A 22,845-nucleotide genomic window follows, 5' to 3' on the forward strand; every position below is an offset into this window, starting at 1 on the left:
TTACGTAGCCTATCATGGCTAAATACAGGGATTCAAATGGCGGCGGCTACGACAGCCGCCATTTGCGTCCCTGCAGGGCTGCCCAGCGGCTGGATGTCTGGCTGCGGGCGGCTGGAGCTGGCCAGCGGCTCTGCGGCTTGGCTGCGGAGCGGAGCCGGCTGGGCAGGATTCCAGGGGGGAGGACCAGATAGCCTCCCCCCCGTCGAGGATTCCGGGGGTAGGGACGGAGCGCCTCCCCCCTCAGCGGAAACAGAATGGAATGGAAGGTAAGTGTTCCATCCATCCCTAGTGTGTGTGTGTGTGTGTTCTAGAGCTGTGAGCAAATGGCCTATCAAAATCCTCCACTGGGGGGAACCATTTTGTCCATTTCCTCCAGAGGGAGGAAAATTCTCCCACAGTTCTTCAGGGGTGGAGCTCACCAGCAGTGGAAGTAGCCCAACACGTTTCTTTGCAAGTGGCAGCTGTGTTGCAGCCTGGCCATCATTTTGAATCCTCCACAATGTCCTGGACTGAGCATCATTCTGGGGCAATGTATGTGTGTGTGCATGTGGTGGGGGAGAGAATGGCAGACACCACTGAAATTTCGCAAAATGGCCTCTTTTTTTCATACCATAGTGAGGGAAAACAGCAACAACCTCAGTCTCCACCCCCCCCCCCCGTAAAGGCTGAGAAATTTCAGCTCAACTCTAGTAAATCCCATTCTATTATTATTTGTTCTGAGTGCCATGAAACAGTGCTACTCTCATAATAGAATTAATTATATTAGAGGGGAGCGGGGGGAAGCTAAAGGGTCATTTCATGTGGTGTAGGTATAATTAGTGAATGAAAAGCATTTCTGCCTTATATAATCTAATTAATGTTTGAACGTATGGGTGACATGTCATGAAGAATGATGGTTCTTTAGTCCAATGACCCAATAAAAACAAAATGTGACTTTCTGAAAGCAAGTTTGAAGGTTAAAAACAAAGCAAAACTCATGCAAATCATAACAGTTCTGTTTAAGGCTGCAATCCTGTAAACACTTACCTGGGAGTAAGACCCATCGGACTCAATTGGGCTTTACTTCTGAGTAGACATGCATAGGAATAAGGGCAATAAAATAGTCAGTAACCATGTCTTATAGTACAATCCTGGACTCCATAGGCCATTGGAATGATCCAGGAGGGGTCTTAGATTATATCTAGGAAGGTTTTAAGCAAAATGATCAGTCAGTGACTTGGAATACAGACAAAAGAAAGAGACCGATGTGGTTCTCAATGGAGGCTGGTGGCCCCAATTCTGGTTGGGTTGTGAATTCATTCTGGGTGTCAGTCAAAGCCAGTTAGAATTCTAAAGGAGCTATCTAAGGTGCTGAACCTATTTTTGGGATAAGGTTAAATATTTTGGATAGCTCCTTTAGAGTTCCGGTTGGTTCTGACTGAAACCCAGAATGGATTTATGTCCCCACCAAAATCAGAGCCACCAGCCTCCACTGGTGCTTCTAAAAACGGAAAACTCATAAACTCCTCTTTTTAAAAGTTTCTTTTAAGTTCAAGCAGTGTTTTTTATATTTTTACAAAACTGTAATTCGTAAGTGATCTTTGTTAGCTTTTTAAAAATTATTGCTTATAAAGAACGTCTAGAATAAACAGCCAAAAAATATTCTGATTTTTTATGTAAGTTGAAATGATTGTTTCAAAGGAGTGTGCTACAACTTATTGACATTATCAATTCATATGTCTCTATCATTTTTAAGCACTTAAAAACAACAACCAGAAAAAAAGAGACGTGTATGTGTTTGTGTGTGGGGGTTGTTTCAACATTTTCAAGCACTGTATCTTTCTTCCTTGTATGGTTGATTACCCAGAATTTTTATGAACTCTTATGCGGAAGGCAACAATTTAAAGTCTATTTCACATCTGTTGTCTTGCTTGAAGGAAATTGAGTCCAGCCTTTGAGTAAACTCAGGTAATTGTTCTTCTCTGAAGTTTCCTCTTGCACCCCTTAAAACTAGTACAGTGAGGTGCTTTTCTTTCTTTTTTAAATCAACATTAAATTTAAAACAATGAAGTATGATTTATGGAGAAGAGGTGGCTTTCTTCTACACAAATCCATGTATTTCTATAACTATTCAAAACAGAAGCGGGGAACTTTTTCCTATGAATTACCATTATGGCAAATCAGCAAAACTTGAGATTGTTGAAATTCTCTGAATTCCATCTCGAAGCTTGTTCTGACTGGAGTCTGTATCAGATTAAGAGCTTTGTTTTCTAGTTTTTCCCCCCTCCTTCACATGAAAATGCATGCATATTTCTATGCATACTTGTTGAAATGCGTGCATCAATTGTGTGCATTTTTGAAATGTGTACATTTCAAAAATGCATACATTATCGAAATGTATACATGCTATCAAACGCTTTTCTTTTTTTTCTTTTTCTCTGTGAATCACACTGCGAGCTTGGAAATGTATGGATCTTGACTGCAGGTTGCATCTGAGTCTGTGTTCTGTCTGGAAGGTGTGAATGAAGTAAAACCCTTATCAAAAACCAACTGAAACAAATTTCTCATACTCCCTAATTAACCCTGACCCCCAGGGAAAAGTCAGTCGGAACTAAAACTGATGATGGGCAGAGCCAGAGCAGAAAATGGGTGCAGCTAGAGCCAGGAGTGGGTGGAGCCACACCTTCTCAGCCATAACCTTATTAGCTATGACAGCTAAATGCAGCCTCCATGTTCAGGGGCAGTATATCTCTGAATACTTGGATGCTTGCCTGCAGGGCAGTGAGAGAGCCTTTTCCAGGTTCACTTAGCAAGCACCTGGTTCATCATTGCACAGGCAAATGAAGAATGGAAATGGGGGAACTGTAGCAAGGAAATGAGTAATTTGCCTTTTCATAAGATCATATCCTTAATAATTTTATTTATTTATTTATTTATTGCATTTATACCCTGCCTTTCTCCCTCTCGCAAGGAACTCAAGGCGGCTTACATTATCCTCCTCCTCACCGTTGTATCCTCACAACAACAACCCTGTGAGGTAGGTTGGTCTGAGAGTCTGTGACTGGCCCAAAGTCACCCAAAGCCCAAAGTGAGCTTCCATGTCCAAGTGGGGACTAGAACCCGGATCTCCCGGCTCCCAGTCCGTCACTCTCACCACTACACTAATCATCAGTGCTCCACCATCTACAGGAAGAACTGGGCCTCTACCCAGCCACTGCTAGGTACTTTTTGCCTCACCTCTTGCCCTTCACCTCTTAAACACACACACGCACATGACCAGATAGGAGGCGTCTTCATCCCAGATTCAAAGGAGATGCTGCAACTGTGGTGCAAGTCAGGAATGACCTCTCTGGAACAAGAGAATCATTCAAAGCAAACATTTGCATAGCACAGATTCAGCTTCTGAGGGTTGTTTTGGCCTGTGCAATTTTTCCTCTCTCTTTTGTTATAATATTTAATCTTACTTATGTTGGTTACATGCATGAGTAGATATCTGTCCAAATATTAAGGTTAGCTTCAGCTTCCTTTCTCTATGCCCTGTCATTGTTTGAGATACAGGTGTGGGCAAAAGAGAAAAGGTTGGAGAATGGCCTCAATTGCTGCTGTTGTTCCAGGCTATCCTGGGAAAACTTGAGTCTACCAGCTAGTAGCCACCAACAGAATCTCTTCTCCAAGGAAAGGGGGGAGGAGGAGGAGTTTAAAATAAAAGAACAAAAAGACCACCAATGGTAAGCCCCTGAACCTTTCAAAGGATATTTACCCTTGAAATCAACTACAGTTTCAAGGTTCCCAAATTTCAGTCCCTGCCCCTAAATTCAAGGTGAAAGCTCTCATCTGAGATCTTTTGGCCAGGCAGGACTGAGATCTTTTGGCCAGGCAGGACTGAGATCATTTGGCCAGGACTAGTATGACTGATACGTTACAACATTTCATTTTAAAGAATACATTCCTCATCTTACATATTACTGAACCCATATCAATTCCAATTTTGTGGTGTCCTGAAAACCTACTGTAGGGTGGTCAACATCTGTTCTCTCTGCTGTGCTAGAATTTGCTGATGTTTTATTCTGTCACCCTCCCCACATGTAGCACTGTTCTTTTTTTTCTTTTTTGCTTTCATAGCTTTTGAGAAGTATTTAGTGGAGATGTTGAAGAGCTTTCCCACATGCAGGCAGCTTCAGATGTAGGAACACAGTGGAATACGGGAGTGGGGACTGAAAATTAAAGCAAATTAATTGTACAACAGTAGTTTAATAATTTTTTTTAAAAAAACATTTGTGCATATATGGAGTCTGAGAAGAAACATTTTATTATCCATTATATCTATAGCGCTTTTTGATTAATCTCCAACACATTTTCATTACTTTAATTGCAACACAGGTAAACATATTTGGTAACAAGCAATTTTCTCTCATTAAAATGCCCTTGGGAAACAAGGATGCAACACTGGAGTATTACTCGTTCAGAAATGTTTCATATGATGCCACAGAAAATGAAGATTCTCATCCTTAATCAAAATCCAGCATTAGGATTCAGGAAGAGGGTTCAGCTCCATTGTCAATATCATGCTTTAACCCAAAGGGGTATGAAACAAGAATAAGCAAAATACCTCTGTCATAGTTGGATCATGGGCAGCAGTCTAGGGTGAGCCAGGAGCTAGAACCCAGACCCCATGGGGTCAACCACCAATCAGGACCTAAGAACAAGCCAGAGCTAAAGAACACCTTGTTGCTCAAGCAAGGCTCAACCATTACAGGGTCAAGCTGGAGGCCATGACAGGAAGCCTTCATATTCTCCCTCCTGTCCAGGATGATTCACTTGCTAGCTTGGGTGGGCAGAGTCAATGCAGGGCCTGAGAAGTGGCCACATCTGGTTTGATCCAGCAGCTCCCAACAGCCTCTGATCTTGTATGGGTTGTGTTATTATGAACCTATTCCTATTTGGATCTATGAAATTTTGGAGGTTATGTATTGACAGAGGAACTAAAACCATCCCACAAATTGTTACCAGTTAAAGAGAATGGGCTTTCTGGGCAGATGGTGTAACTTCTTGGAATGTCTGAGCCCAGTGTGGGCATCTCTGTTTCTAGAAACTGACTCCCATTGCCTTCCACCATCCTGCATTCATCATTGGAAACCTCGTGGATCACTCAGCCCCACTGAGGCATAGGAATGCAAGAGTATCTGCCTTATACCAAGTCATATCATTGATCCATCTACCTCAGTATTGTCTAGTCTACTAGACTGACTGGATTTCAGGTGGGGATCTTTCCCAGCCCTACCTGGAGATGCATTTGATTGAACCTGGGACCTTCTGGGTTGTAGCCAATGTTAGTCCTCCTGGAGCTTCTTCATTTCATTCATCTTCATTTCATTTATTACATTTCTTTACCTCCCAATAGCCAAACCTTAAAATAGAGTATTATGCATAATATAACAACAGTTTAGCTGCAAACATATAAACAGTGCACACACACACACACACACACAATATCCCATGACCTGATTAAAAACCTATCATATGCTGCCAAATGCCTGGGAATAGAGGAAGGTCTTAACCTGGCACTGAAAGGTTAACAATGTTGGCAACAGGTGGGCCTCACTGGGGAGTTCTTTCCATAATTGGGGGCCATCACCAAGAAGACCCTCTCCCTTGTTGCCACTCTCCAAGCCTCTCTTGGAGGAGGCACCTGGGGGATGTCTTTAGAGGATGAGCGTAGTAGTGTATGGCTAGGTTCATGCTGGGAGAGGCTCTCTGGCAGGCATTGTGGTCCCATGGGATACACATGTACATTGACTGATAGAAAGAACAGCCTGAATCAGTGGTCCACAAATGTTGACTGGTTTTGGTAGCCAGCCAAAATTTGTGGTTGTAGGAAGGAAGACATAGAAATTGCCATATATCAAGCCAGGACATTGGACTGTTTCACTCAGTCAAGCCTACACTGACTGGCAGAGGCTTTCCAGAGTTCCTGTAGGGTTTTTTCCAGCCCTGCCTGGAAATGTTGGGGATAGAACTTGAGACATTTTGCATGCACAGTGTGCGCTCTACCACTGAGATATGGCCCTTCCTCTCACTGGCATGCCTTGCCTCTTACTGGCCCACTGCCAACCTCACTCCATTTCTTTATATTAGCATTCCCCCAACCAGCATCACCATCTCTGATCTTTGTCCTACTTTTCAATATTAATTTTCATATTCCTAACATAGCAATCAAGCCTTGGCACCTTGAGGGGGAAGTAGGAAATTAAGACTATTAACGTGTTCGAAGGATGGTTTGATTTACTCATTTGGAGTCACTCAGAAGCCAGGGAGCTCAGAAGAGATGCCTGCAAGGGAGGAGAAATTGGACTGCCAGTGTCAAAGCAGTCAAGGACATCCATCCATTGCCTTGCTGGCTTTATAGAGCATCACTGAAAGGAACTCCTGGTGGAAAGGGATAAAGCAACTGCACTGAAGCAATCACCTGTGAAAACCAGTATAATGTGAAAGCCTTTGTCAAAAGATCAAGTTGTGCTGCAGATCCATATAACTAAATCTGACCAATTCTTTATCACATGTGTAGAGATGGGGGAAAAAATGTGTTTGATTTGCATTTTAATGTGAACTTATCTAATTTTGAACCAGCACACGAACTGAAACTCAGTTAACCGAAATGTGGACTTCTCCAAATTTTGTAGTAGAGTTCTTCAATAAAATAAAATAAAATAAAAGTAAAAAAAATCATACAAAAAGTGTGTATTAGGGGGGAATGCACAAAAATGCATGTATTCATGAAAATAATATTAAAATGGATTATGTTAGAAAAAAACTGCTTGCAAAAATGTGTATATTGCATACAAAAATGCATATATTAGGAGGAATGCACCCCCATATGAATTTTCATGCAAACTTTTTTTTTAAAAAAACTCAAATTTGGGGATGAATGGAATTTAAGATTTCAAAAAAAGTTTCAAAATTTGGGACAATCTGAGTTTAAGATGAGAAAAACTGAAAAACCGAGAGAAACTAAAATAGTCATTTATCCACACGTACATATTTATTTTGCTAAATCCTTCATTAAGCATTCTTGGTAACTTTTCACTGAATAAAAGGACCACTATTCCTGCTTGCTTTTCCATGACATATTGCTGAAGGGTGTGCTTTATCTTCTCTACTTTGTATCTATTTACTCTGCAGTATGCTGTTCTCCGCTGGTTTTAAATGCCAAGATGGAATTTGTAATTATTTTATATTCTATGTCATAATTTATATCCTGGGATAGAATACTGCACAGGTAGGGGTTCAAAGACAACTAACTTAAAGTGGACCCGAAAATATTTTCTCCCAAGGACTCAAAATCTACAGAGATGGACTTGATAAAGGCAATTTGCTGAAACAGATCTTGACCTGAATTTTCGTGTTGTGTACATATGTATTCATTCCTGTTATTACACATTGTTGACGATATAGCTGTGAACTGTATTATTGGGGTTTGCTGCTGTTGCATAGTATCATTTATATCCCACCTCTTCTGCCCAAGTAGGGTATTTAGAAGGGCTTAGAGGTACAGCAGGAACACTAAAATCTTCAGACAACAAAATAATACTGTTCACACAGCAGTGCAATACAAAATCTAAACAGCTTCCAAACCAGTAAAATAAATTTATTTTTAAAATAGCATGCTGTGAAATGCTTCAGCTGAAATGCTGTTCAGAGCAAAATTCCAGCTGGTTCTCAATGTCCTCATTGTATTTACAGTATTACAAGCCAAATAGAGAGCCTTTGTACATGCTTGTGGTGGGAGAATCTGAACCAAATCCTGTGCAAACTTTGAGGGCACAACAGTTAGCCTTGACACATTGCAATCGCCATGCAATGCTATATCTCTCCAGCAAAACCTCAAAGCATATTGAAACCAAACTAAGATGGAATTGTGTATAAGTCAGCAACAATTTAGTTGCTCTTCCTCAGTCAAAGCACTCAAAATGATATACTGTGCACTTCATGGGGCCTTACTGTTCATGTGCATGCATTTACAAGCATGCAGCATACTAGAGACAAGAAGTTTGGCCTCCCACTGCTACCCTGCTAAAGAAACAGGATTGAAACTTGAAAAAAGACAACTCTACTGACTTACACTATTTAATAAGGCATCTCAAGTTTGGAGGCTTACAAGTACCCAGGGCATATCCCATAGGACTGCACCCTTATGCTTCCCGTGGTCAAGCCCACCAAGTTTCCACAGAACAAAATCATTCGGGTCTCCAACCTTGGCAGGTCAACTAGAGCTGTGTGGAAATGGCCTCTTGAAATCCTCCACCCTATTTGGAGGCAGAGAAACCAAGAGGACCATTTCACCAAAATTTCTCCATGGGAAGGTGAAATTATCCTGCAATATCTCAGGGATGGGGCTCACCATTAGCAGCAGCAGCAGGACAGTCCCCCCCTTCCACTGCCACTATGGTATCTGATGGCTGTTTTTGCTGTTGTTGCAAGTGGCAACAGCAGGAAGTGTAATGGCACCCTGGACATCATTTTTCATTCTAATATGACCAGAACCTAGCACATTCCAAGACAGTCTCTCTCTGTCTCTCTGTCTCTGTCTCTCTCTCTGTCTCTCTGTGTCTCTGTCTTTCTGTCTCTCTCTCTCTCTCTCTCTGTCTCTGTCTCTCTGTGTCTCTGTCTCTCTCTCTGTCTCTCTCTGTCTTTCTGTCTCTCTCTCTGTCTCTCTCTGTCTCTCTCTGTGTGTGTGTGTGTTTAGGGGGTGGCCTTCTTTTTCTAGGGTGGGTGAGAATAAGGAAAATCACAGAAATTCTCTCAGAAAAATGTCTTTTGAAAAATGGTGACTCAGATCTGATTTAGATCTGAACATACTGCAACGGTTTTTGGTGAGAACTGTTCTTTGCAAAGCTAGCATTACATTTCCTACTGCTTCCAGAACAGATTATTTTTTTCAAAACCAGTACCACCATTTATGGAGGCCTTAAGAACCTTCACCTTGCTTCACATACCTTATCATATAACAACTGCCCTGCAGCTGCTGCAAATGTTGTAAATGGGGTAAGGGGGTGAGGCTGAGAGAGAGTGGCTTGCTAAGGCTACTTTGTAACTGGTAGAGATCATGGACAAATCAGTTCATTTTACTTTTTATAATGTTCTCATATTTCAAGCACAAGTTCATTCTCTCCTGTTTCCACATCAGTTTCCAAATGTGTCTTCAAAGTCCGCATTTTTTTAAAATGTATTAGCATGCACATTTTTGTAATCATATGGCTTCTTTCATATGGCTTTTTCTATGCCTTTTCTCCTGCTATACACATGTTGTTTGCAATCAGTTTCCCCTCATATATGCATTTCTGTACATATTATTTGGTCAGAGAACTGTACAACAAAATTTGGAAGGGTGGGGACAAAGCAGTTGGGAACAGTGGCAGATTTCCCCCCCCCCATTCATTCATTCATTCATTTACAGTTGTTGTATATTGAAAATGATGGTGGCTCTTCTGTGTACCATTTCCTCCCCCCAAAACATGCACACAAGGCCCTTGGAGTGACACTAAATCATGATGTAACATTGTTCCAAGAGGGGAAATTGTGGTGCATAGGAGTGCTGCTACCACATGTTTTGAAAGAAAGAAAGAAAGAAAGAGTGACATTGGGGCTCCTTGTTAGCCCCACCCCTTAAAGTTACTTAGAATTCTCCCCCTCCCAGAGAAATAGCAAAAATGGGTGTTTCAAACATGTCACATGAGAATGGGGTGACAAATTTGGAGCAGCCACAGGGGTGGCTTAAGACATTTTGTTGCCTACGATGAAGAGCAAGATGGTGCCAACTACCATTCTATGTATAAAGACAAACTTGACAGGCAGGTGAATCTTACTTCAATACTGGGGATGGAACATCTTCATCCACTGGATCTGAAGGCAGATGGCTAGCTTAGGGGTGCAGGACAAGCCATGCATCCCAGAGCTCTCTCCTCCAACACTTTCCTGCCACATCCCAGCATCTGCCACCGGAAGCAAGTGCCTCACTCTGCCTAATGGTAGGGCTGGCCCTGAGCAGCCATTTAATCTGGCTGTTGAATAATATGATCAGCCTAGGGCAAATGTTGATGAGATTGAGAGACAAAAGAGTGCCCAAGGCCACTGTATGCATTTATGGCAGGGGAAAGATTCAAAGAAGGGACTTCCTGATGTGTAGTTCAGTTTCTCAGCCACTACACCATTCAAGCGCATAAACGCAAATGTTCTGGCCAACTTGCTGATGACTGCAAAAGCTTGGATGGAATCAGCTTCCCACATTTTAGCACTTAAATACGCAGGCAGCGATACCTAACCTCATGCCGTTTTCTCAGCACACTTTATGCTGACCTTCCAAACTGAAGATCAATCAATACTGCTTTGCAAAAGTCTGTAAGACTCTATGAAACTTGCAGTCAATAACCTATTTTCATCCCAGATAGAATGCAATGCAGTACATCAAATAACCACACAATTGCATTGAACTTAAACTGAACTAAGCACTGCAAATATTTAACAGACTGTCACTACACATCTAAAAGTAGCAAACCGATACCTAATGCGTAAGGCTCAAAATGGTGTTGTGTGACTAGGATTTACCCCTTGCATCTGTATCAGCAGCACTGCTGCTCCAGGGTCCAATCCACAACAGTACTGTACAAAACTGCAGGACACTATCCTCTCGCCCTGCCCCTTGATGATCCATAGTTATACTTAGAACCCAGATACTGCTCAGCACTTGCCATCTTGTGCCCTCTGGTGATGCTGCTGTGTCTGTGAGGAGCCAGACAAAAAGTTGTACTCCCCATGGTGATTGGCATCCTCATCGTGAGTTTCCCACCTTTGGGGATGCTGGAGAAATTTGAGATGGACTAAAATGAGCTGGTTGACAGCTGGCTGGCCACTGTGTGAGCGGAATGCTGGACTAGATAGATCCTTGGTCTGATCCAGCAGGGCTCTTCTGATATTTTTATGAGCTTGGATTTCTAAGAATCCAACCTGCAGAATCCTCTGTGGACTGACCCCCTCAGGCCATGCCGAGTCTGTGGACTTTCAGATTAAAAAAAAAAAAATCCTGAAATTTATGCATATTTATTCATAGGAAAATACAAAAGATTCTGCTGAGACAGGTAAATATACATGGAGAAAAGCTGCACAGAATGGGGGACGATATGCCAAATATTACATACTAAGGTAAATTACATAAATTGTTGCACACCTTCTTATGGAATTATTAGTGTATTTTTCTGCATAGTGAATTTTTTTTGAAATCCATCTGTGAATGGATGATGGAGCAAAAGGTGCCTGACAATCCATGAAACACAAACAGAGCAGATTGTGCACAGTCTGTAAATCCCTACCCACCATTTGGCTGTCTGGTTTAGAAAAGTGATTTCTAAAACTGTCTGTCATGACAAACTGGAGAGGGTTCAGAGGAGGGCAACAAAGATGATCATGGGACTTGAAACAAAGCCCTATGAAGAGAGACTGAAAGAACTGGGCATGTTTAGCCTTGAGAAGAGAAGACTGAGGAGATATGATAGCGCTCTTCAAGTACTTGGAAGGTTGTCACAGAGAAGAAGGCCAGGATCTCTTCTTGATCATCCCAGAGTGCAGGACACGGAATAATGGGCTCAAGTTACAGGAAGCCAGATTCCGGCTGAACATCAGGAAAAACTTCCTGACTGTAAGAGCAATACAACAATGGAACCAATTCCCTGGGGAGGTGGTGGCCTCTCCCACACTGGAGGCCTTCAAGACGAGGCTGGACAGCCATTTGTCAGGGATGCTCTGACTTGGATTCCTGCATTGAGCAGGGGGTTGGACTCGATGGCCTTGTAGGCCCCTTCCAACCCTACTATTCTATGAGTCTATGATTCTATGACCCCAACCATGAACTGCAGGAAGGATTCTGAGGAGAGAGCAGAAGGGACCTGTTAGATCAGGGAGACCAGTGGTATAAGTCAAAAAGGGTATGGAACCCAGACCCAGGACCAGAGAATCTATAAGATCCAGAACTGTCACTTGAGGCACAGGTGAACTCAGTGGCACGGAGCACTTTTTATCAGCTTAGGCTGGTATACCAACTACGCCCTTATCTGGACAGAGATAGCCTAGCTACAGTTATCCATGCTCTGATAACTTCTCGTCTGGATTACTGCAATGTGTTATATGTGGGGCTGCCTTTGAAAATGGTCCGGAAACTTCAGCTGGTCTAAAATAGGGCAGCAAGATTGTTAACAGGGACTGGCCTGCGAGCTCATATTACGCCAGTACTTTTCCAGCTGCACTGGCTGCCAGTCCATTTCCGGGCCCGATTCAAAGTGCTGGTGTTAACATTCAAAGCCTTTAACGGCTTGAGGCCAGGTTACCTGAAGGATCGCCTCCTCCCATATGTGCCTGCCTGGACCTTAAGATCATCATCAGCGGCCCTTCTCCGTGAGCCCCTGCCAAAGGAAGTGAGGTGGGTGGCTACTAGGAGGAGGGCTTTTTCTGCTGTGGCACCCCGGCTCTGGAATGAGCTCCCTAGTGAGGTTTGCCTGGCGCCTGCATTGTATTCCTTTCGGCGCCAGGTGAAGACCATTTTATTTTACCAGGCATTTTAGCATTTTAGCTTTCTAAATTTTTATCTTTTCTGTTTTAAATCTGTATTTTAAACTCCTGCACTGCTGCTAGGTTTTATTGTGGTTGTATTGTTATATTGTGGTTTTAATGTTCTATATATTTTAAATTGTTTTATTGTGTGTTGTTTGGTTTTAATTTTTGTGAGCCTCCCAGAGAGCTTTGGCTATTGGGCGGTATAGAAATGAAATAAATAAATAAAATAAATAAATAAGCCAACAGCCCCTTGAACCAGGGCCTCCTGAACAGGGGCTCACAGAGGCTATATCTCTGCCATATTCCTTTGAAGAACCTGCCTGCTTTACAACATGAGCCTCACATCTGGTGCCTCCTCTCACAAGGTGGGAGCTGACTGAGAGGTGACACTATGCTAGGCTGCAGGTTCCACACTATGCTAGGCTCCCCAGCAATTGGTGTTCCTAGGGATAGTGCCCTGATACTGGAGGCAGCACATAGACATCAGGACTAGGAAGCATTTGATAGCCTTCTCCATGAATGGCCAATTACTTTTTAAAGCCATCCAAACTGGTGGCCATCGCTACATCTTGTGGAAGTGAATTTCATAGTTTAACTATATGCTGCGTGAAGAAGTACTTCCTTTTATCTGTCCTGAATGTCCCACCAATCAGCTTCATGGGATGTTGTTCTGTGACAACTACAGTGTCAGGATAGAACAGGGGAGACCTGGGTTCATATCCTTAATCAGCAGTGAAACTCACTGGGTGTCCTTGGGCCAGTCACTGTCTCTCCACCTAACCTACCTCTCAGGGTTGCTGTGAGGCTAGAAGGGGAGGAAAGAGAACTCTGTACAGCAGGGGTAGGCAGAAAGTAGATCTCCAGATGTTTTGGACTTCAACTCCCAGCATTCCTTCCCATTGCCATGCTGGCAGGGGCTTCTGGGAGTTGAAATCCCAAAACAGCTAAAGATCTACCCTCTGCCCACCTTCGATGTACACCACTTCAAGCTCCTTGGTGGAAAGGTGACCTATAAATGTAATGGATAAGTAAATAAAGATTTTTCCCATCCCCTCAGGTGAATGAACTGAGAGTTGTTGAAAACATTACACTATGTTTCAACTGACCCAGTCACAGAGCTGCCACTATTACCCAGCAAAGTATGAATCAATACCCTGCTGAAGTAGCTATGCAAATAGTAGTGGAGTACTTTATGCCTGAATTAAATGCAGGAGTAGATGAAAGTACCGCAGTTTGTAGATGGTTGATTCTAATGTACCCACTTAGCAAACACACACATTCTCCTGTTTAAAGACATTCAGCAATGGCTTCTTCCTTCAAGGGCAATATCCTTTAATTGCATCCCACATGAATATTCTAGGCACATAAAAATATGGCCCTTGTATACTGAATTCCCACATACCCAACTTTAAAGAGAGAGAGGGAAGAGTATCTCTTATGTTCAGATAAAGCTACAAAGGCAATTTCCAAACAAGCATTCAATTGGATCAATAGCTTGAAATTGAATAGAACAATGCCTCTTACTGCTTTATATAATTTTCAAAAGATTTCAACCACATAAACCAAATTCTTCAAGTTCTACCGCTGGGATTTATAGGCTTGGTGTTTGTTTGTTTTTTTAATCCCCTGGAAGAACAAGAAACACACACACACACACACACACACATACACCAATGAAAACAACAACAAAAATATCTCATTTCTACACTCTCTCTTTCTGAGTTTGTTCAGATAATACCATGGACTGTGCATGGAGGGATCTAACCTAAACTGACAAAGTCAAGGACAACTCAAAGATAGGCACAGGTGTTTTGGTATACTATAGGGATCTTCACAAGATTAAGAACATCTTAAGATGCCCATCTTCTGCAATACCCTGATGTAATAGATACAGGCTATGCTTGTTAAGAGCTTCTAACATCTCCTTCAAAACAAAGGCAAAAGGGGAGGATAGAGATTTGCACATTAAAAAAAAAAGATATCCAGTTTTAGATTCTTAGAATATTCCATTTGTTCTTTAGCATTTGCTATTAAGCAACTTCCTCGACCATCTTCTTCACATACTTGTGAAGCACAAAATAGTTCATGTGAACTACAGAAACATATATACTGCCCTCTGGGCACTTATCTGTTTCTCCCCTCCAGTATTCACATTAACCAGTTTGCTTGATTTTTAGATTGAATTGGCATGAATTCCAGTGGGCTGCAGTGGGTATATGCATGCTTAACCCTTTTTTCATGGGCCTCCCCAGACCTGCTTTTCTCCTCACAGGGGAAATTGTTATTAATTTTTTAGGAATCCAGTTTCCCCTAAAGACCTCAGGAAACCATACAAGATGCCCCTGCATTTTATACTCACAATGATCCTGAGAGGTAGGTTAGGCTGAGAGAGAGAAAGAGAGCCCAGGGTCACTCAGTAAGCTTTGTGGCTGAGGAGGGATTTGAACCAATTCTCCCTGGTCTGAGTCCAGTGCATTAACCACTATGCTTCACTCTCACATGGCCCTGATATTGTTTCTCCCATGAGTAGAAAAACAAGCTTGAGTAGGAAAGAAATCTGATTGTTAAACCAGCCCACAGGAAAAGGAGTAAGCCACAAATATATGCATTCACACCCAAGCTCCCTCCAGCATTAAAGTGAGACAAACAAGCAGTGAAGGCCATTCTTGCTGCAGCTTTTTGTTCTTTCAGCTCATTTGCATCTCCCCATTTGCATTACTGATGCACATGTATGCACCGATAGCACATGTAATCATGTGGATGCTTGCATCAAGAGTGGTTTTCTGCAATATTTTACCAATGCACATGCACACTAGGCACACTGCTAAAATACCACAGGGAAAAACAACAACAGCAACTTGATACAATGATATACACACAATCACTTCAATCCTGTGCGTGCGTGTGTGTATTTGTGTATGTGTGGTCTTTTATCAATGCAGACAAGTGGATATGTGCATTGGCAAAAACACTGCACAAAAAAAATCTTGATGCCATCAGGCATTTTTGATCACATTAAGAACAAATGTTTGTTTTGCAGTGGTTTATGAGTCGGCATAGGTGGAGGGGTAAAAGTGTCAGAGATGAGTCCAAGCCCCTTGTCTGACAGCTCCGATTATGAATTAGAGTTGGAACAGCGATATCAGATCCCAGGGGAAGGACCTTCCCTAGAGCCCCAAGACTCTGGGAGAGATTCCTCTGAAGGCCTTGACAAACAGATGGCCCAGGCTGAGTCGCTGCCTCCCTCCACCATGAGAATTCAAGTTTCTGACAAGAAGGAGGAAGAGGGGCATGACTTGAGAGATGCTAGGGCATGTCACAGAGCAAAGTGGGAAAAGTTAGGGACAGGGCTCAGATGCTCCACCAGGATAACCACTCTTAGAAACCAATGTAGAAGGGAGCCACCCTAAGGGAGGCGCATCCCTGTGAGGCAAGTTTGGCTGTGAGTTTCATGGGAAAACTGTTGGCAACTTCACCGTCCAATTCATCTCCTTTGATTAGAGATCACAGATTAGTTATTTAGGGCCTGAGGCAGTCTGAGAGCTTCCTTGAATCTGCATTTGTACTAGAAAGGCTAGTCTCTAGCAAATGAAGTCACATTAGTCTGAAGTTTTGTATCTTTGTGGTGTTGATTGTGAAGGGGAAGGACAATCCAATCCCAACAAAAAAATACAAATGAACAGAAGGAATGGGAGATTGCAGCATGCTGTGTATGCACAATGCTTCATTCAAACTTCAGACACAAAATAAATACATAAATAATGGAAGAATGGAGAATTCCTCATGCATTGGTTCTGCTCCAGAAAAAATACCAACCCATTTAGAACACCAAACTCTGGGAAGGCATTTGGATGAGGAGAATTTCAGAAGCCTCCCCACCACCTCTCCTCGCTGAAAGTTCTTTGAGCCACTTGAAATTTAAGGCAGCCTCACTGTTCCCCTATGCCTGGCTGGTACAGATTTCCTCCCCACAACGTTTGTGTGTATTTGGCAGATCTACCATTTCAGATAGTAACAACGTCAATCTTCCTTTCTGCACTTCTAGCATTAAATGCTTGCATTCTCCTTCCCACATCCCAGAAATATTTACAAGTTTTGTGTTTTGTTTTGTTTTCCCTTCCCAGAGTGACAAATGAGTGACAATTGAAAGGAACACTTTTGATCCATCATGATTCCCTCAGAGTAGACACAGATATGTTCTCTCCTTCTGTGCATGTCAAGCAGAATAGTATAACGTTCCTTTCTCAGGAACTCCAATCTCACCATCAAATGCCGACACTTCAGAAAGTGCATTGGAGCCCTGCTATGCCTCTGCCCCCTTTTGGGGTGTAAAATGAGCTATAATGAAAGGTATCGAAACTGCGCAGCTTCCTGCTGCTCATAGAAAAGAGAGAAGGAATCTACGCTCCCTCTCTTTTTCTTTTTTCTTTTCTTTTTTACTGCCATCAGACTGTAACAGTGATCACCCCATCATGTTAAACACCAGAGGTGTGATAGCTTTCGATTACAACAATAACCAAAATGACCTTTCTAATAACTACTTCTCTTCGGTAAAATATCCTGTCTTCTGGCTTGAAGCCACTGTGTTATTTCATGCTCCATTAAATCATTTATGACTGGATAGTTTATTGCTGCTCCTGGAGGTGGGGGGGGGGTGAGGAAGAGGGGGAAGAGGGAGGGGGAGAGAGAGAGAGAGAGAGAGAGAGAGAGAGAGAGAGAGAGAGAGAGAGAAGCCACTCTGGACTTATTTCCTGGAAGAACATCTGTACCCATCACTACTCAGGTTGGAACGGTTATATCAGAGTCACATTTAGCTCTCTAAAGGTAGCTTTACATACTGCAGGAAGAGGCAATAGTGGTCAAGTTATGGGAGAAAAGGTAGTGGGACAGGGCTTAATGAAATCCCCAAGCTCCACCCTCCGACTCAGGATTGGTGGCAAATGTCAGCATCATCAGGCATCTGCAGTCAGTCAGTAGGGACCCACCCACTGCTGACCACCAGAGTCTCCTTGGCCTATTGCCAGCCGCTCACTTTGATACTGGTAACTGCTTCCCTCTCCTCTAGCTTAGAATGGAGAGCACCAGAAAGAAATGGGAGTGAGCAGAAGGAATAGGAGCTGACATTCCATGCTCACTCTGTATGTCTCTCTGGGTCACATGGTGATTTATACCAGTGGCAGAAGGCAATGGCAGGGTTTGGATCAAGGGCCCACCTGGGACATCTTGCTGGAGGCCCTGCCCCCAACCTGCAGCCAGGACTGCTCTGACTCCCCCAATGTTAGTCAATTTATGACTCCACCTATAGCATCCATCCCCTGTAATTTGAGAACTAAGCAGCAATAGAGATGTGTGTGTGTGTGTGTGTGCGTGTGCGTGTGTGTGTGCGTGGACCTGCATTATTCATAATTCTATGGGCAGGAAAGGAATCAGGGAAGTCAAATAGAATATCAAGTGGTGTGCGAGTAATTTATTATATCTGCTGCTACCAGATGTGACGATGATCACCAGTTTAGTGGGTTTTAAAAGAAGATTAAATTCATAGAAGATAAGTCCATCAATGGGTTCCAGACATGGTGGTTATATGCAACCCCCAGCTTCAGAGGCAGGGGGAGACCAGTTCTGGGGAGTAACAATGGGCTAGGGCTATTGCCTTCATGCCCTTCTGGAAGGCTTCTCAGAGGCATATGGTTGGCCCCTGTGGGCCAACACAATGCTGTACCTGATAGGCCTTTGGTCCGATCCAGCAGGGCTCTTCTTATAAGGAGAACAGACAAAAAATGATGAAGATAGATAAGAAGCAGCGAGCAAAGGGCTGGATGTGCCTGATCTTGTCTGATCTCGGAAGCTAAGCAGGGTCAGCCCTGGGTAGTACTTGGATGGGAGGCTGCCTGGGAATCAGGCTTCCTACATTGAGCAGGGGGTTGGATTCGAGGGTCTTGTAGGCCCGTTCCAACCCTATGATTCTATGATAAGTGGGCAGAAACATGGAGAAAGTTAAAGTTCAGAAGATGGTTAGGCTAAATATGGGGGAAGCCAGTGAAGAGAAACATGTCAGAGGTGTAACACGATCAAGGCTGCAATGTTATACACACATACCTGGGAGGCAGCCCTATTGAACTCAATGGGACTTTATTTTGAGTAGGCATGAAGAATGAAAAAAGAAAGAAAGGTTATGCTAGCAGAAGAGTTGAGAAGAGAGATAAAAGGTATTCAAAATAATAAATATACTAACAAATCCCCTCACGAATGCACAACTCTTAGGCCCTCATTGCAGACATAATCTCTGAATGGTATCAATATGTGCCACTCAAGGAGGAGGCATAATGGTGCTCATGGTCTTGTAAAGCCTCCTGAATCATGCTAGCAAATATGTAACAAGACAGATTGCTGTTTAGCATCTCAGTATGATGGGCTGAAGTTTCATTGACGGGAGACAGTGGCTAGAAGATTATATAGATGCTCAAGAATTTCATTTGGTTGGCATCTTTAAGCAAACTGACCTGCTGATTCACACTTCTCAGACTAATATGCATATGGGAACACAGCTATCCTTTGGTTTTCAAATTTCTCAGAATTTTGCAATATGGCTCTCAGCTCAAAAAAATGTGCCACAATGTATACACAGATGTCTATACACAGATGTCTCTTCAAGTACTTGAAAAGTTGTCACAGAGAAGAAGGCCAGGATCTCTTCTTGATCATCCCAGAGTGCAGGACACGGAATAATGGGCTCAAGTTACAGGAAGCCAGATTCCGGCTGAACATCAGGAAAAACTTCCTGAGTGTCAGAGCAATATGACAACGGAACCAATTCCCTGGGGAGGTGGTGGCCTCTCCCACACTGGAGGCCTTCAAGATGAGGCTGGACAGCCATTTGTCAGGGATGCTCTGACTTGGATTCCTGCATTGAGCAGGGGGTTGGACTCGATGGCCTTGTAGGCCCCTTCCAACCCTACTATTCTATGATTCTATGATTCTATGATATGTTGGGGTGAAATGTGTAAAAAAAAATGATGATTTTTTTTTAAAAAACATTGTGAATTTTCATGCGTTTTTTTTTAACAATAATAATCACAGATCGATATGGAAATGCCATGGAATTGACTCATGAATGAATGCATGCACAGATGGCAAAAATTGGAAACAAGTGATCTGTCCATCCCCAAGAGATGGTCTCAGGCTACTTGAGAGAATTGCTGTGTTTTTGAATGACACACCAATCAGAGCTTGGGAGCGGTGTCACCCATCCACCTGAGGGGAGGAGACAGGTAGATGTTTGTGTGTGAAATAGAGAGAGATATGATACAGAAATTGGCCATTTGTGGAACAGTGGGTAAAATCCAACATAAGCTGTACTTAGAGTAGACCCACTGAAATGCGTGGGACTAAGGTTAGTCAAGACTAACTTAAATCCTATTAATTTGAATGGGTCTACTTTAAGTAGTGGTTGTAGTGGATTTTAACCTATGTTTTTAGGTGTAGTTAGCTGAAAATGGGAGCACAGCCTTGGGAAGAGGTGCTTCCAAACTTGTTCTGTGGGAAATGTTTGTGCTTTTTAGGAGTGCCTGTTCATTTCCTCTTATGAGGAGGTCTCTCTCATCCAAAGGAAACATTCATCTAGTAGCACCACCCGTGGAATTTTTTTCAGGGAAATGGGGCGCAAGGAACAATAAATGCTGCACTGCTGCAAACACATATTATGCTTAAAAATAAACTGTGTGAGTCATAAATAAAGGACTGAACTGTTAGCGTTCCCTGCTCCCCCTCCCTTTCAATCTTTCATTTCATAAGTGGCTTTGGCTCTATCTTCATCATCCATTTCACCTAACAAGATTGTATGATTATCAAAACATGTCAAAGAACATTCATTATTGCTGCGAGATGCAATAATAAAAGAAAGGGCTGTAATATTTCTAAATGGCATTTATAATCACAACACTTTGCTGAGGTAAATTAAAAGCCCTGAAGACAGACAACAGGTAAACAACCTTGCAAAATTATACCAAAGCACTTGTAGAATGAGGCATTAACTTGGATGAAAATGGTTCATTAGGGTTTTGATCTTGAGTAGCTTTTGCAAGAGAACCACATAGAGCACATTTCTTCTTCTTCTTCTTCTTCTTCTTCTTCTTCTTCTTCTTCTTCTTCTTCTTCTTCTTCTTCTTCTTCTTCTTCCTGACATGCCTGCTTTTGCACATATACACACCCCTGTAACTATCTTTACTGAAATATTTAACCAGCAAAATAGCACTTTCCAACACATATGACAGTTTCTACTTCTACTAGGGGCCGATCTTAGGGGTGGACGAAAGTCACTTACCTTTCGTCGAAGCTTGTTCGCGGTGGGGGGGAGGTGCTTCGCTGCTCCCCCCGTGAAGTTCAGGCCGGGGGGGAGGCTTCCCGCCTTGCCCGGCCGAAATTCAGGCTGGGGAGGAGGCTTCCCGCCTCGCCCAGCCGCGAACTCCAAAGTTAAAAAAAAAAAAAAAAAAAAAACGCCCCCGTGAGAGGCTATGTGACGATTAACGTAGCCTATCATGGCTAGATCTGCAAAGTCAGCTGTGATAGGCTACGTTAATCGTCACATAGCCTATCACGGGGGCATTTTTTTTTTTCTTTGATTGGAATGGCGGTGGCGGCGGCAGCCGGTCGAAAGACCGGCTGCCGCTCCCGCCCCGCACGAACACCCACCGAACCGCCGGCCAGACCCGCCGCCAGGAGGGACATTCGGCGACGGTAAGTCCCGTCCTGGGGGCGGGTGCGGGGTGCGGGGGGGGGTGTTGCGGAGGATTTCTCCCTGAAACTTGTTCGGGGGGCCGAACACGTTGGCGCTCGGCCCCCCGAAGTTTCGGGGAGAAATTCTCCGCCATCCCTAGCCGATCTACATTGTGCCTGCCATCGCAATTAATTCAGTGTCCTGTCAGGTTAAACGCTCTTGCATTAAACGTGATTATCCACACTCACCCATTTTCCCTGTTGCAGTTCTTCATAGAATGCATGAGCTCAGTTTACACTTGAGCGTTGTGCTGTTTTCCTTCTCTTAAAGATGGAGGCTCTCATTGGAGGATCGGAAACTGTTTCTGCTGATTCCACGCCCACGACACTCACAGCTCTCGATGGCTCCATGTCGTCTTCTGGCTACTGATCGCATAGCTTCCTCAGCACTCAATGTTTCCTCGGCAACAAGCAAAGGGCTGTGTGCATGCTTGTCTGTTCTCAGAAGCTAAGTAGGGTCAGCCCCGGTCAGTAATTGGATGGGCAACTGCCTGGGAATCAGGCTTCCTGCATTAAGCAGGGGGTTGTTCTATCCCTTCAAATGAGACAAAGTTTTACCTCCTCCTATCCCCCACTTCAGGTTTTTTTTTTTTTTTTAAATTAAGGTGTTATCTTCGAAGAATCGTGGCTTCTCCACAATTTTTTTTTCTAATTCAGGCATGATTTTCAAAGATTTGAAAATTCAAAGCTTCAAATCTTCGAATTTTCAAATGTTTGAAGATTATGCCTGAAGTAGGGGGAAAAAAATCATGGAGAAGCCATGATTCTTTGAAGATAATGCCTTAATTTTTTTTTAAAAAACCCGAAGCGGGGGATAGGAGGGGGTAAAACTTTTTCTCATTTGAAGAGATAGAATAACCCCCTGCTCAATGCAGGAAGCCTGATTCCCAGGCAGTTGCCCATCCAACTACTGACTGGGGCCGACCCTGCTTAGCTTTCAAAATCAGACAGGTGTGCGCACATCCAGCCCTTTGCTTGCTGCTGAGGAAACATTGAGTGCTGAGGAAGCTATGTGATCAGTAGCCAGAAGATGACATGGGGCTGTCGAGAGCTGTGATTGGACAGGAGGGAAATACAAACACTGCAGGGGAGGGGACTATGACCAGAGACAGTAGCGAAGGTGGAAAATCAGAGCACATTAAGGGGAAATACTGGGATATCAGGGTATTGAAAGTGAGAGCACGGAAGCAGGAAATTCCGGTTCAAATTCGAGGCGGGTACTGCGTAATGTGAAAGACGGGCAGTGAAACCTCATTGGAAGTGAAAAAACCCATAAGTGTAGATTGGCCCTATATGTTATTATAGTAGATGGTATTATTATTTAATGGCTGATTTGCTTTGATCTGTTTACTATGCTTTTTTGCCACTTGGCAACATTTTACAAGAAAAGTGGGGCATAAACTGCCTTTAGACCCCAACAGATTACCCCTGAGGGAATGCATCCCTCATCAGGGGTGGGGGGAGTTCCCTATTCCTGCCCAAGAGAACATTTCC

Source organism: Heloderma suspectum, chromosome 9 (assembly GCF_057233095.1).
Source record: "Heloderma suspectum isolate Gila_16-S chromosome 9, 16-S_ref, whole genome shotgun sequence".
Taxonomy (NCBI): Eukaryota; Metazoa; Chordata; class Lepidosauria; order Squamata; family Helodermatidae; genus Heloderma; species Heloderma suspectum.